Here is a 13,560-nt window from a genome sequence, read left to right on the forward strand (position 1 = left end):
TCAGCCAGGTGTGGTGGCACATGCCTATGATTTCAGCAATCAGGAAGCCTAGTAGAAAGATCATTAGTTCAAGGCAAGTCTGGGATGTGTAGTGAGACCTTGTCTCAAAAAAACTAGGACTTCTAGAGTTTTTTTGGTTTTTGTTTTGTTTTGTTTGGCAGTACTGGGGTTTGAACGCAGGGCCTCACTCTTGCTAAGCAGGCACTCTACCACTTAAGCTATTCTGCCAGCTCCAAAACTAGGATTTCTAGAGGATTTCTGGCTCAAGTGTTAAATGCTTGCCTAGAAAGCATGAAGCCCTGAGTTCAAATCCCAGTACAGCCAAAAAAAAAAAAAAAAAACAAAGGCCAGCCAGTGCAAGAGCACTTGCCTACATATGCAAGGTCCTGAGTTTGATCCCCAGCATCACACACACACACACACACACAAAATCCTTTTTTAATGTCAAAATAATTTGAATATCCCTTTAAGATAACACTTTTTGTGTGTGTGTGTGTGTGGTACTGGGGTTTGAACTCCAGGCCTCATGCTTACTAGGCAGGCTGTCTTCTGCTTGAGCATCACCTCCAGGCATTTTTTTGTTTGTTGGGGATTTTGAGATAGGGTCTCATGAATTATTTGCCCAGGCTGGCTTCGAACCTTGATCCTCTCAATCTCTGCCTCCTAAGTAGCTAGGATTACAAGTGTGAGTCACCAGCACGATCACATTTTTAGAATCCGCAGACTGAAACTATGATAGATCCAGCAGCAATGTATTATTAATTATAATGACCTCTACATGAATTAGTCATACCATATAAATATAAATATACATATATACTTTTTGATGGAACTGGGGTTTGAACTCAGGGCTTCATACTTGCAAACCAAGTGCTCCACCACTTGAACCATACCTCTAGTCCATTTTGCTCTGGTTATTTTGGAGATGAGGTGTTGAACACTATTTGCCTGGGCTGGCCTCAAACCACGACCTCCTGATCTCAGCTTCCAAGTAGCTAGGATTACAGGCGTGAGCCACTGGCACCTTGCCCCATATTTTTGGTGCTAGATGTCATCATAATGACAGTACTTGAATCTGAATTCACAGGTCCCTGGGATGACCTGAAGTTAATATGCTGTAGGAATCAGACAGCTAGCTAAGGGTCTTCAGGCAGCACAAGCCTGGTCAGATTTGCACTAGGATGCAGCTACCTACCTGCATCTAGGATGGACACCAGGATTCTCTTCCAACATCTCTGGAATGTTAGAGCCAGCCAGGCACAGCTGCACCACAGTCACAGAGGATCCATTGAAGATCCTTGTTGACATTCAACCAAAACCTTACCCAGGTTATGTTTCCAAAGACTTGCTTTAGACAGCAACACTGAAGAGTTCAGGATCCAAATTTGGTTTCATGATAGAAAAGGTGGCACCTACTTCAGAGATGACCAGAACATATACAGGCCTTAGAACCAAACCAAGGCCATAGACAAAATCACCCTGAGAAGATTCAGGTAGAGGAATCAGATGTTATCATACTGTTATCAATGAGCTGCCTGGGGTTCTTTTGCTCTGCTCAGATGGAAACTATGAGTAGGCAACGGGTGACTTTTCTAGTGTTGGTAACCCTGGGCTTCAGTGCCAGAGGCTGGGCTGGAAGACTCAGAGGTCATCGCTCCAAACCCTGAATCTACAGACTTCGGATTCAAGGCCTTAGAAGACAAAGCCTAACAGTTCTGGTGTTCAGCTTAGAGGCTTACTGCTCTGAGTTCCAATTGCCTGCACGCTGCAGCTAGGGAAATGTTCAGCTCTAAGCAGCAGCCAGTGAAAGTTCCCTAAGCCTCAGGTGTGGGGACCCTTGGCCTTTACAGCGGCTTGTGTTGCAGCTCTCAGAAACAACCAGCACTGGGCGTCTGCAGTCTCTCACCCACCACCTCTTGTAGTCTTCAGTCTTGACTTTCCATCTTCTCTATAGAAATGCATCCTTTGTCATCTCCTCTGCCACTCTCTGGAACTCTCACCACCCTCTCACTGCTAACTGCCACTGCTGCTCTGCTGCCACTGCTCCCTCCTCTGCTGCCATTCACAGAAGCCCTTTATGGCTCTAAGGTTGCTACACCAGGGACAGGACAGGAGTGTCTCCAGGCTGGCTCCAACAGTAAGCTGAACAACATTGTATGCACATATGAATAAAAGAATAAATAAATGAATAAAAACAGTAAGCTGAACAGCCTGGTTTTATGGCCAGGGAGAGATGTGGGTGTGGCCTGCAAATAAAGGATTATATTTGCACCAATCACAGCACAGCTTCTAGTTCCACAAACCACTGGCTTCTTGCTGGGTTTCTCAGGAGGTGTTCCCCTTCCCTTCTTGAGTGAGAATACCTGGAAAGTCACCTAAAATTCACTCAGGCTTGTCTTGCTGGGGTGCTGCCTTCCAAGGCCAGCACAGGTTGGTCTGGAGCAGTTGTGACTTGAGCAAGACTTCCTGGAACAGGAGTTGTGGCATCAGTTGCAGTCCTTGCAGCTGGAGTGCTCTCAGAATGATCATAAAGTGTTCAAAAGAACCAGGATGCCAGAAGGGAAGTTCACCTGGTTACCAGAGAAGGGGCTGCTCAGCCGCCAGTGCCTGGCTCCAGGCTGCCAGGCATAAGGGAATGATCAGCCTACTGTCTCTCAAAGGACTGAAATGGCCCACTCCTGGTGCTTTCACTCATTCACAGAAAATAAATAATATATATACATACATATATGTACACACAGATATTGATAACAACACAGGCATAAAGAAAGCTCAACACAAAGCTAATTCTTCAGCAGTATTTATCAGTGCTTAACCCCACCCCACTTCCCTCTGATCTGCCTCAATAGAGGCCCTGCCTTCCCCCAATTACATAGTTTCATCAAGAGCTTTAGAACAACCCTGGTTCCAGGATTGATTCCAGAGGATGACTTGCTCAAGAAAGTGGGCTTCCAGGGCCTAAGGCACAAATTTGTTTGCACAATTAAAGATCTGAATTCCTGGCTGTGAGGGTTAATCCTTGTCAACTTGACTGGATTGAGAGACCTAGAAAATTGATAGCTCACTTCTTGGTGTGTCTCTGAGGATGTCCCAGAGTTGGCTGGCCTGTGGCTTGGTGAACCCACCCTGAACATGGATGGCACTGTCCAGTGGACTGAGGGCATCCTGACTAGAACAAAAAGTGGAAGAAGGGGGTCGTGTGTACAAGGGTGTAAACTCAGTTGTTCTAGAGTGGATTCTTTTTTTGTTTTGTTTGGTTTGGGTGTTTTTGCTGCTGTCATTGCCTGATGACATCAGATTCCAGAATCTTCAGTCTTTCAACACTGACTCACACCAGCAACTTTCCAAGGAGCTTCTAGGCCTTCAGCCTCAGCCTGGAGCTCCACCATTGGTCCCCCGTGTTTTGAGACTTCCAGTTTCTTGGACTGAGCATCTACCGGTTTTCCCAACTGGGACTATCCAGCCTCTGATTATATAAGCCAATCTCATGCTGACACATGCTACAACACAGATACACCTTGAGAACATCATGCTAAGCAAAAGATCTAGATGTAAAGGGTCATATATTGTGACTCCATTTATATGAAATATCCAAAATAGGTAAATCTCTACAGATAGAAAATAGATTGATAGTTGCCAGGGGTTGGGGGTAGGGAGAATGAGAAGTGATTTTGTAATGGGCACAGAGTTTCCTTTTGGGGAGGTGAAACTGTTTTGGAATTTGATAGTAGTAGTGGTGTAAATTTCACTTCAATTTTTTTTTTAAAGAAACTGGCATGGTAATACACAACTACAATCCCAGCTACTCAGGAGGTAGAGATAGAAAGATCAAGATTCGAGGCTGGCCCAGGCAAAAGCATGAGACCCTTTTCAAAAAACAACTACAGCATAAAGAGCTGTTAGGGGTGTGGCTCAAGTGGTAGAGTGCCTGACTAGCAAGCTCGAGGCCCTGAGTTCAAACCCCAGTACCATCAAAGCAAAAAAAGAGAGAGGAAGAAAAGTCGAGCTGGGGTTAGACTAAACTTGTGGTGAGTTCACCCCCAGGAAGAGATGGTCACCTCAGTTTCCTGAGTGGTTATGGTTGCACTTGAATATGAACTTGCGAAAATTCATCAAGCTATGTACTGGTAATGTGTGAGGTGTCATCTGTGTATTTTATACTCCAATAAAAGGACCTGGGGCTTGCTAGGCAGGGGCTCTACAACTTGAGCCATGTCCCTAACCCTTTTTGCTCTGGTTATTTTTGAGATAGGGTCTTGCTTTTGCCTGAGCTGGCCTGGACTTCAATCTTCCTGTTTATGCTTCCCACAGTGTCTGGGAGGACAGATGTGCACCACCATGCCCAGGAATTGGTTAAGATGGAGTCTTGGAAACTTTTTTGCCCAGGCTGGCCTTGAACTTCAATCCTCCCGATCTCTTCCTCCTGTGTAGCTAGGATTACAGGTGTGAGCCACTACACCTGGCTTGGTTTTGTCTTTCAAAAACAAATGTCTTAACAAAGTGTGGTGGTACATGCCTGTAATCTCAGCTGAGGCAGAAGGATTGAGAGTTCAAGGCCAGGCTGGACTACATAATGGGACCAAAAATGGGATCAAAAATAAAAAGTACTTGCTGTATTTCAGATAGTGACAATAGCTTTCATCCAGTGGCAGCCTGTGGTGCAGATGTAAGGGAGGTGAGTTGCATAAGAGCTCCTATCTTTATTTTAAATATTATATTTTTCTCTGACTTTTTTGCATTCAACTTTATTTTTTAAATATTTCCACTAAAATATTACTTAGCTCTGTTACTGAGGTTTGGGGTACCCCCTTTGCTATGCTCTGAATGTATGCGTCCCCTCAAAAATCCAATACAAAATCCATACAGAAACCTAACCGCCAAGGTGATGGGCAGCTGGGCCTTTGGGAGGTGATTAGGTCACAAGGGCTCCAACCTCATGAATGGGATGCGTGCTCTTATACAAGGGGCCTGGGAGAGCTGGCTCTCCCCTTTCTCCATGTGAGGACACAGCATGAAATCACTGTCTTCGAGGAATGAGCCCTTTCCAGACTCGGAATCTGAGCCAGACTCCAGTGGCTCACACCTGCAATCCTAGTTACTTTGGAGTCTGAGATCAAGAGGATCAAAATTCGATGCCAGCCTGGGAAAATAGTTCTCAAGACCCCATCTCCAAAATAACCAGAGCAAAATGGACAGGAGGTGTGGCTCAAGTGGTAGAGTGCCTGCTTTGCAAGGGTGAAGCCCTGAGTTAAAACCCCCAGTTCCACAAAAAAAAAAAGCTACTCTGAATCTGCTGGTGCCTTGATCTTGAACTAAGGTAGTTCAAGTGCAGCTAAGGTATTTTGTTATAGCAGCCCAAACAGACTAAGACAATGTATTTTTCTGGGTTTTTCTGGCCCACAGTTCTTCAGTTACCAGGGCAAGTGGTCACATCTTAGGCTGACCTTCCTGCTGGCAGTCCCAAGGCAGTGGGGAGCACATGTGTGTGTCTGGCCTCTCTCCCTCTTCCTATAAAGCCACCAGCATGCAATCCTGGGGCTCCATCCTAATCACTTCCTAAAGGCCCATCTCTAATTGCAGTGGACAGATTAGATCTTCACCCTCTAATACCTCACAATGGGATTAAATTTTAACATAGCAAGTGCCTTTCACTGTTGCCCTCAGACCAGTGCCTCACTCTTTCTCCTAATCCTGGCCTACATTTCCCTTGAGAAAAGCCAGGAAGTGCAGTCTTCTTAGCAATGGGAGGGGAGTGGGGTGTGCTGCCCTCATCTTCCTCTCCAACCCCAGAGAAGACTCAAATGTGAACATCAGGACGAGGGGTTTCCTGAAATGCCTACCCAACCCTTCTCCCTGATACACCACTCAGCATCCAAAACCCTGTGGCCTCCCTGCCCGAGTGGAGCTGTGTCACTCAGTGGCCAGGGGCTCAGGGTCCCACATTGCCCCCAATGACGTCAGAAAGGGGGGGTCTCAAGAGGATTCAGATGAACGGCACACTCCACTCCCATAATCTTTAGCAATGTTCATTTCCAGGCAGATCTTGTCCCCTTTCGTTTTCTGAGTGGGCAAAGATTAAGTGCAGGCTCTCGGAGCTTGCATTTGAGGACAGGGCGAAATGCAGGATGTAGAATCACTTCTGCTCTTTTGGTCCTCCAGAGGACTTGGAAAATCTTTGAGACTGTGTCACTTTCTTTTGGCTGAAATAAGAACTGTTTCGATTTTATGAAGCAGTGTATGTGTGTGTGTGTTGGTGGGAATGGAACCTGGGGCCTTGCACCTGCTAGGCAGTCTCTCTACCTCTGAGCTACATCCCCTCCCTAAGCAGTGTATTTTTTTAAGTAATGCAGGAATTTCTCCAAAGGCTGTGGTCATTGTTAATATTTAATAATTTGTCATTTCCTATTCAGTTAATAAAAGCGCATTCTGTTAAAAGAAAAACAAATTTTTTAAATCTATAGTATTACAACAGATAGAAATCCATAATTATTTATCGACACCTATATCAATCTGTATGTATAGTATGTATATACTTTATTTTTTTAATGAGACCATATTAGAGAACAATGCAGCCCCCCAATAGAAAATTCTGCAATGATGGAAATGTCTTCGAGTTTCACTGTGCAGTGTGGAAGCCAGTGGCCACAACTGCCCCACTGAGCACTTGAAATGTAGCTGGTGCATCTGAAGAACTGCATTGCTAATGTTATTTTTTGTTTATTTGAGTTAGGGTCTCACTATGTAGCCCAAGCTGGCCTCAAATTCACAATCCCCCTGCCTACACCCTCCTGAGTACTGGGATTATAAGAATGCACCACCATGCCCGACTTTTATTTCATTTTAATTGGTTGACATTTACATTTATTAAGTAACCACATGTGGTTAATGGCTACTGTATTAGACAGGGCAGATCTAAGTAGCATTATACAAACAATTAATTCACTCACCATTAATTGCCAATGTCTTCCTAGTTCAGTAATGTGCTTCTCAAACACTGGTAATTATTTCCATGATAACACTGATAGGTTGCTAGGAGCTGGTGGCTCACGCCTGTAATCCTAGCTACTTAGGAGGCAGAAGGCTGAGATGGGGAGGATCAAGGTTCAAGGCTAGCCTGGGCAATTAATTTACAAGAGCTTATCTCCAAAATAACCAGAGCAAAATGGACTGGAGGTGTGGTTCAAGCGGTATAGCACCTGCTCTGCAGGCAGGAAGCCTTGGTTCATACCCCAGTCCCACAAAAAAAAAAAAAAAAAGTAGACCCCAATCACAATAGAATCAGAAATATATTATTATAGTTGGTGCACACCTATAATCCCAGCACTTGGGAGACTTGGAAGACTGAGAAAGGAAGATCAAAACTTTGAGGCCAGCCTGCTACATAGCAAGACCCTGTCTCAAAAAAAAAAAAAACTAAATATATATACACATATATATTCATATGCATATATGTATTTATTTGTCTATATATATTTGTTTGGGTTTTATCTGTATATATTTGTTTATACATATAGCTATAAAATTATCCATACATATATATAAATATATGTACAATTTTTTTGGTGAGACTGGGATTTGAACTCAGGGCTTCACACTTGCAAAGCAGGTGCTCTGCCACTTGAGCCATGGCTCCAGCTCATTTTGCTCTGGTTATTTTGGAGATGCAGTCTGGAGAATGATTTACCTTGGCTGGCCTCAAACCATGACCCTCATGATCTCAGCCTCCCAAATAGCTAGAATTACAGTCGTGAGCCACCAGCACCCAGCCTGACTATAGATAAATTTTTAAAGACTATTAAATAAAGAAACTTAGATGCAAGGCATGACAGCTCACATCTGTAATCCTAGTACTCAACAGGCAGAGTTAGGGAGGATGGAGGTTAGAGGTCAGTCCAAGCAAAAAGTTTGAGAGCCTCCATCTCAACTAGTAAAAGCTGGGCTTGGTGGTATGAGCCTATCATCCTAGCTACTCAGGAAGCATAAACAGGAGGGTCGCACTCTAGGCCAGCCCAGGCATAAATGCGAGCGAGACTTTGTCTCAGAAATAATCAAAGCATGGGCCAGGAGTGGCTCGAGTGGTAGAGCCCCTGCCTGGCAAGTGTGAGGCCCTGAGTTCAAACCCAGTACTGCCAAGAAAAGAAAAGAAACCTAAAATATGTCACCAAGATTTTTTTGGGGGGGTGGGAGGTTGTTGGTTGGTTTTGCAGGGTTGGGAATCAAACCCAGGACCTTGTACATCCTGGGCAAGTGCTCTAACACTGAGCTACATCCCTGATTAGTTTTTTGTTTTTAATAAAGATTAGAAATGTGGCCTAAGCATTGAAGTCAGAAAACTAGAAAAAAAGAGCAAAATAACACAAAGAATGAGACTGGCAAAGTGGCTCAAGCAGTAAGAGCCCCTGCCTAGCAAGCATGAGATCCTGAGTTCAAACCCCAGTACCACAAAAAAACAGTAGGAATAATTAGAAAAACGACGCAGATATCAGATTGTTCTTGAGGCCGACTCTCCTTTAAATAATAGTTCGGGAGACATGTTTGATGAGGTTTTCCACAAACCTTGCAGTATGAAAATGAATGAGTCATACAAAGATTTAGAAAAGGAGGTTTCTAGACTAGCGTTTATCAACTACTGATCGATGTTTGAGGCCAGATAATTCTTCACTCTGAGCTGTGTTGGGCCTTGTAGGGTGTTCAGCAGTGTCTGTGACTTCTACCCAGTGATCCCATAGAACCCTCCACACCACCCCAGTCCTGACAACCAACAGTGTCTCTGGACAGACTCAAATGAGGGAGGAGAGAGGAAAAGAGAGCGAGAATACCCTGGTAAAGAACTACTGTTCTACACAGTACATTCAAGGGCCCTGAGGTGGGAAAGGCCCAAAACATCAAAGACTAAAAGAGAGACCATCAAGTGTGATGCTGGTGAGGAGACAGAGGCAAGGCAGAGAGGGACACAGTGCCTTGTGGCACTCTTGAGGGTCATTCTAAGAGAAATGACAAACCACGGAGCCAAGGAAGGGTTTCAAGAGAGGCAGGACAAGATGCACTTGGTGGTGAATGGCCCAAATCACCAGTGGCCCTGGGCTCTTCAACGCTATTTCTTGTTCCTTGAACCTCCTAGATGAACCCCTTGCTTCTTCTTGTCCCCGTGCAGGCTGTTCCTACATTACCCCAAAAAGAACAAGCTTTACTAATACTATTTTACAAATGGAATATTTCTGGAAGGACACACAATTGCTAACGTGTAGCTCTGGTTAAAGGACAGGTGTCAACATTTTTACCTTTTAATCTGTGTTCTTTCACACTATTATATTTGGAACCACATGCATGTACCACCATTTATTTTTGAGGTAGGGTCTCTCCCTATGCACACCAGGCTATCTTCAAACTTGTGACCTTCCCGCCTTACGTCTTGAGTACTGGGTTTACAGACACACATCACCATGTTTTATAAAAAATTTTTTGGTGGCACTGGGGTTTGAACTCAGGGCCTTGTGCCTGCTAGGCAGGTTCTCTACCACTTGAGCCACTCTGCTAGCACAATTTTTTAAATCCAGAAGTTCTGCATCTGTGGACTCAACTATCTTCAGAACGAAAATATACAAGTTATAATAATTTTTTTGAGATGGGGGTTTAGTGTGTTGCCAAGGCTGGTCTCAAACTCCTGGGATCAAGCAGTCGTCTTGCCTTAGCCTCCTGAGTAGCTGAACTATAGGCACATGCAATTGTGCCCAACTGCAATTTTAAAATGTATGTGATTTGGAAGAAAAAGCTACTTCGGTAGCAATGTTCAGGACAAAAGGAGAGACAAAGATACCAGCTAGCAGGCTACTGCAATAGTCCAAGCAAAAAAGATGAGAGACTGGAGTATAGCTCAGTGGTAAAGTGCTTGCCTAGCAAGGGTGAGACCCTGGGCTCCATCCCTAGCACTGCCAAAAAATGTACAATAAAAACGATGAGGAGGATGGAGAGCTGGAGCTGTACCAGTGAGGATGGAGAGACTCCAAAGACAGTTTGTGGATAGAATCCAAACGTGGATGCGTAACTGGATAGTCACATGATGAGAAGAAGGGATGACTCCCAGAATTTGGGCTGAGAATGATTTCATGCTCAGAAACACTGACAGTGGCTCCAGGTCTTCCCCGTCTTCCTATACCTCCTGGGAGGCTCAAAAGACAGATATCAGACTGGACGTGTGGCTCGAGTGGTAGAGTGCCTGCTTTGCAAGTGCAAAGCCCTGAGTTCAACTTCCCCCCAAAAAAAGACAGAGATCTTTATGCGTGAGCTTAAAGGGTGGGGTTGGAGGTACAGCTTAGTGGCAGAACACTTGCCTAGCAAGCACAACGCCCTGAACGTGATCCCCAGCACACACAAAAAAAGGCTCAGGGTGTACCTAGGTGAGCAGAGAGCTCTAACCACACACACACACACACACACACTCACTCACTCACTCACTATCTCACCATTACATGGACGTTCAGGCTGCCCCCCAAGTGGAAACTCCTATGCTGTCCTACACAGTGCACTTTCAAGAAAAAAAGAACACCCAACAACATTATCCTTTTCTTCCTGCCAAGGAGCAGCAGAAATGCTCCAACATAAAGAAAATGTTTCCAATTTTTCTCCTCTTCCCTGAGAGTCTGCAATCCCCTCTTTGGCACTGCCAGCCCAAAGTAGCTGCAGGATACTGTATTTGCATGCTGCAAGGCTACTGGCTGACAAGCTGCAAGGGCTGCTGGGTAACTGTCAGCCTCTTCCCAAGGAGTCAGGGGTATCATGAGCTCGTAAATCAAGAGGCAGCCACCTGCTTACAAAGCAGTTTTGCCACAGATGGGTCCTGTCGGTGGAAAGTTGAGGTGAAGGTGGCCTCTGACAGCTGTGGGAATTCTGCCTTATTTTTCCCCCAAGTCAAATTAAAAAAAAAAAAAAACGTAACTGTGCTTGCATTCCTGGAGGATGAGTCTAGTTTATTCCTAAGCACAGCTGATGCTGCCAAAAAAAACCTGCTAATTCATTTTCCCTGTTCTGGAGAAACTGAATCAGGCCTCGGAAAGCTATTCCCACCCTTCACAAAGCCCCCTCTGGCCCTCCCCGGCTTGGTGCAGACTGAGAACAGCTGAGCTCAGCAACAACAAAACCCTGAAGTTGAGGCCAATGGTCCAGGCAGCCCCACTGGCTTTGTCCCTGAGGATCACTGCCAGGAGCCACCACCCAGCTACAGTCCCTGACGAAGCTCTTACCAGAAAGCAGGCCCTGGCCTTCCCAGCAGACCCAACCCATCGCTCAGCACCTGTACGTGGTAGCCAGCAATCCACCTCCCCACTCCTCACTCCAACCACCCTTAAGAGGAGAAAGGGCCCCATGGACCTCTGCCAGCAGCCCCCTCCCTTTTTTTGGTGATAGTGGGGTTTGAACTCAGGATCATGCACTTGCTCGGCTGGTGCTCTACCACTGCAGCCTCTCTCCCAGCCCTCCTCTTTGTTTTACATCCTCAGTCTTGGCTTCCCAGGCACTCCCTGACCCATGGCTATATTAATCATGTCTCTTACCTCTGTGGTGACAGTCCCTTCCAGGGTTAGCCTCTTCCTACAGATAGACACAATTCCCCCCATGCAATCAATCCAGAGCCCACACCCCAACTGTCTCATGTGTTGGGATCTCACACTCTGGGTGACAGTCACCAGCCCTAATCACCCCAGAGCCCACCACCGGACACCTAGGCAAGGCTCTTATTCCCCAGAACAGAACCTGCTGCTGAAGTTGTTCAAACCAGCAATCTCAACCTGCTCACCCTGCCTGTCTCACTCCTGCCCTCAGAAGTCACAATAAAGGATCCTGCCCACAGTTTCCTCCGCCACCTGTGTCTCCTAACAGACCTGGGGACACCCAGTGTGGGCCCCATGGCATGGTGCCCCACTTCCTCTTGAGATCTGTGGGCTTAACAAGCTGTCTTTCAATGGCAGCCATCTCTGAGCTGTTGCCTTTGCCACACCTAAATCATTACATTATAATAAGAAGAACAATGATTTATTATTTATTAGATGCTATATTATTTATAATAATGTATACTAAATAATAAATGGTATAATTACAATTGTAACAAATAATTTTGAAACAATGATCTCAGGCTTCTCTTCCCACCCTCTTCTGGAACCTTCCTTAAATCACCTAATTGTCCAATCTAATGGATACCCTTGGGTCCTAACTTCACACCACCTGACACTTCCATCACTGGACAGCTCTCTGCAGTGTCACTCTCCAGGTTCCACCCCTCGGGCCACTCCTTTGCAGACTCCTGCGCTGAGGCTGTCCCATCAGTGCTTTTACTGGGGTTGTGTCCTGAGTTGTGGTTTCTTCTGGGTCCAAGCATACGCCCTGGGTGCCGACAGCCACTCAGCTCCACCTTGTTCCTCTGCTCCACTCACATGTCCCATAGGCACCTCAAGCCCAACACAGCCCGCGCTGCTTTTTTTTTTTTTTTTTTTTGAGTTTGAACTCAGGGCTTCCTTCCTGCTTGCAAAGCTGGCGCTCTCGCACTTGAATCGCACCTCCAGTCCATTTTGCTCTGCTTATTTTGGAGGTGGGGCTCTCATGAACTATTTGTCCAGGTTGGCTTTAATCCATGATCTTCCAAACCTCAGCCTCCCAAGCAGCTAGGATTACAGGCTAAGCCACTGGCACCTGGCCTGAACTCAAGAGCTTTTCCTCCAAAACTCCTCTTTTCCTCCTTCAGAGAAGCACACCAGAAACCTAAGAGCCCAGTGGTACTTACCAGCACCTCCAGGGAAGGCCCAGATGACATGTGTGCTCAGCCCATCTCCTCCACCTCCCCTGCTGACCAGAGTAGGACCCTCAACCCCTCAACTGGACTCCAGCCCTGTGTTCTGGTTGCTGGCCGTGCATCCTTCTGACTCTACCCCATTACCTCAGTTCCCATTAATCCCTGCTAAATGCTTTGTCATACTTCTCCCTGTTGTAGGGCCTTTGTGGCTCCCACTGCTTGCTAGAAAGTCTAAAACCTAGCCTGATACATCCTGTCTTGTGATCTGGCTGTTCCTTCCTCCCCAAACACTTCTCAGGCCCAGGCACACTTCATGCCTCCCTCCCTTGCTTCTGAGGCTCCCTCAATCAGGAAAACCTTGGAAATACCTTTCTTGTCCAGTCCGGAACACAATAGCTGCTCTCTCCCAAACCTTCTTTGTGCTACCTCCTTTTTGCCACAATACTTGGTTATTAGTCTTCCTTTCTGTGTTTATTCAAAATCATCCCTTGAAGCCAGGCCTGGGTGGCTCACAGCCTGTAATCCTAGCTGCTTGGGAGCTGAGATTAGAAGGATCACGGTTTCAGGGCAATAGTTCAAGAGACCCCCACACACACACACCCATCTCCAAAATAACCAGAGCAAAATGGACTGGAGACATGGTTCATGCAGTAGAAAGCCTGCTTTACAAACATGAAGCCCTGAGTTCAAACCCCAGTCCCACCCCACCCCCAAAAAAATTACTTCTTGACACTCGAGGTGTGGCTCAAGTGATAGAATACCTTCCTAGCAAGCACAAG

The sequence above is a fragment of the Castor canadensis genome, chromosome 2 (genome assembly GCF_047511655.1).
Source record: "Castor canadensis chromosome 2, mCasCan1.hap1v2, whole genome shotgun sequence".
Taxonomy (NCBI): domain Eukaryota; kingdom Metazoa; phylum Chordata; class Mammalia; order Rodentia; family Castoridae; genus Castor; species Castor canadensis.